The sequence below is a fragment of the Lolium perenne genome, chromosome 6 (assembly GCF_019359855.2).
Source record: "Lolium perenne isolate Kyuss_39 chromosome 6, Kyuss_2.0, whole genome shotgun sequence".
Lineage (NCBI taxonomy): Eukaryota > Viridiplantae > Streptophyta > Magnoliopsida > Poales > Poaceae > Lolium > Lolium perenne.
Window position 1 is genome coordinate 64,308,583 of NC_067249.2, and position 3,194 is coordinate 64,311,776.

At 42.4% G+C, this 3,194-nt stretch overlaps 1 pseudogene; it reads right to left on the reverse strand.

Annotated features, from left to right (window-relative positions):
• Window positions 1-521: 521 nt before the first annotated feature.
• On the reverse strand, window positions 522-1,465 carry LOC127309694 (uncharacterized; annotated as a pseudogene).
• Between the last annotated feature and the right edge of the window lie 1,729 nt (window positions 1,466-3,194).

The window sequence follows — 3,194 nt, forward strand, 5'->3', positions numbered from 1 at the left end:
TGGTTCCTCTAAATGAGGTCCTCTATATCTCCATATAGATGCCATCTATAAAGATTCCGTTTTAGATGATCTCAGTTTTTCAGTGGTTCCTCTATATCTAGGACATCTAAATTCTCTCTCATATAGTTTAGTAATATTTCAAACGGCTATATTTCCAACGGCTATATTTTCAACGGCTATATTTCCAGGTCCATATATACCACCCCTCCCACCTCTCATCCAATACTCCTCGCTTTGCCTTCTCTCATCTCTCTTTTGAATTCCTCTTTCCAACACAGAAAAATGATGAATGGAGAATTTTCCTCGTTGGATATGCTCATGAATTCGTCGTCGTCTTCATCTGATGTCATGAAAGCTTGTGTCATAATGCACAATATGATAGTTGAAGAGGAGCGGCACACTGGTCGCCAAAATTACACTTATGAGGCAATGGGAGAAAGAGTCACAGTATCTCGTACTCACGCAGAAGAGCTGAGTGCTTTCATTCAGATGCATCAACAGATTAGAAACCAACATGATCATTTTCAGCTTCAAGATGATATAGTTGAGCACCTTTGGCAAAAGTTTGGACACGAGTGATGTAATAATAATGTAGTACGAAACTATCATACATAAACTAGTAGTTGGCACAATAATGTAGTAGGAAGCTATCATACATAAACTAGTAGTTGGCATAGCTAAGGTTAACCAGATGTGTGGTGGCGGCGAGCGATGATCTCATCCTGCTTGCCTTTGTAGAATTGCTGTTGTGCAACACTCATACCAGTAGTGTCCTTGAGCATGATTTTCTCTTCCAATTCAAACTGTTTTCGTGCATCCTCCCTCTCTTGCCTTGCATCCTCCCTCTCTTTCAATTGAATCTGCTTTTTTTGCAACTCAAATGCTAGTGCATAGCGAGCACTCTTTGCAGCCTCTTTGATATCATCTTTCTCTAACTTCTGTGCCCATACGGTTTCCAATGACAGCTTGATAGCACTACCATCGGAAGCTTTATCTCTTTGTTCTTTCGTATACTTGGTACCACGAGGTCTTTTCTCTTTTTCTGAAGCATCTGTGCATACCACAAAATCTTCATCATTGGAGGTTGAACCTGGACTTGCATCGAAGGTTTTCTTTTGTTTTTTCTGAGGAACTGTACGTCCCCCACTTTGGGTACTTCTCAAACTCTACATAGCAATGCCTTAGTTTGAATGGCTTCTTTTCAGGATCCAAAGACATGTACATGAGTTCAGCATGTTTGCTACAAAAACAAATGTAGTAAACAGAAATTAGAACTTGCATACAATTGCATACAACACATAGATAAAAGTAAAAGCGAATTAGAACTTGTTGCTAACAGAAATGTAGCGTTACCTTCTGGTTGAGAGTCCTTCCGCTTTCATTCAGGTTTAATATCTGCTGAAGACATCCACAAAACTTGCTTGTGGCCGCTGAAATAACAGTGAAACGACAATTGACTGCATTATAATTATGCTCGGGCCATGACGGGTCCTTATGCAAGTTGTAGTAATCTAAAATCCTATTCCAATAACAACTTGAGTTTTGATCTATCCCGGTCACCGCATCCAAACTAGTGTTTCCCCATGCCGCTATCAACACCTTGTCTTCATCGCTAGACCAATTTTTCCCTTTCGTCGACGGTGCTTTTGTCTTATTTTGTTTTGATTTTGCAAATGCAGATGCAGAAACAACAGAAACATCCGGAGTTGACATCTTCTCTTGTTCACTGATTGGGCTAGAATATTGTGTGCCACTACAATTCACTTCACCTGATCCCCCATTCAACATGTCTAAAAACCCAATGTCATCCATCTGTGAGTTGTCCATTTATCTAGCAAACAACATGTCAAATTTCATTCAACAATTTAGTCTACAAACAACATCAATTCAATCATATTTCAATACAGGCAATTCAATCATCTGTGTTTATCTAAAAAAATAGTACAGAAACTGCACAAACTACTGAAACTAGCAGAAACTAGCAGTACAGAAACTAGCAGAGAAGCATACGCCCCGTCCGCGTCGTCGTCCAAGGACGCGCGAGTGGAGGATTTTCACCGCGTTCGCAGCGCCACCGCCCCCGCGCAGCGCCGCCGCCGCCCAGCGCCGCCGCCCCCGCCCAGCGCCGCCGCCCTCCCTCACGCGCGAATGGAGGATTTCGACCGCCGCCGCCCAGCGCCACCGCTCAATCCCACTATATCCACGGGAAAAAAATTCATACCTGGGTGGCCGGCGAGTGGAACGACGGCAACCTCGCGGGAGACGCTCCCACCTCTTTTTCTGGTCTCCAGGTGCGCGCGGGAAGGAGAGCGCGGGGGAGCGATTTGGCTTCGATGGTCGTGGCTTCGTCCTCTATATCTGGAGGATGGAGCGAGGATATGAGAGCTCGTCTAAATTTAGATGACGGGATAGAGAGGCCACTGGGAGCGTTTTTTTGGCCTCACAACCATCTAAATGTGTTTGGATGGCCCGTCCTTTAGAGGAACCACTAGGGATGCTCTAAAGGATGGAATCTTGATCGAGACAAGGAAATTGGGTCGCGCGTGTGGAGGACTGTCCGTTAACCTGGGCTGGTTCCTCCTATCACAGGCGGAATCACATGGAGCATAGCAGAGCGGGCGCATGCAGGCGCACAGGACGGATGAATACTCTGCGCACTCGACACAGCCGGTCAGAAACTGATGATGCGCGAATGGTTTTTTCCTGATTTCGGAAGGACTTAATTATAAAAACTAAACACTTTTTTAGGATAGGAGGGAGTAACACTTTCTTCTGGTTACAGCTAAAATCGAGCCATATCCTAGTGGTATAAGCTCCTCTCCTCTATGTTGGAGACCAGAGATCAAATCGATGTCTCCGACTGTGCATCCATTTTTTTTCAAACTTGAACAAATTTCAAAACGGAACAAAATTTGAATCTGAACAAATTTCGAAACATAACAAAAAGAGATTTTGGAAAAAGTACAAATCCAAAAAAAATTATATTTGAAAATTTTCTTACTTTGAAATTTGCTCGAATTTAAAATTTGCTTACTTTGAAATTTGCATGAATTTAAAATTTTGAAAGTTGAAACTTTTTTCAAAAAAGTTCAAAGTTTTCAAAAAAAGGATAAGTGAAAAAACACAAAAGCGAAAAACCGACAGAAAACCAAAGGAACCAGTGAAGAACCATAAGAAAAAACAAAAAAAAAATG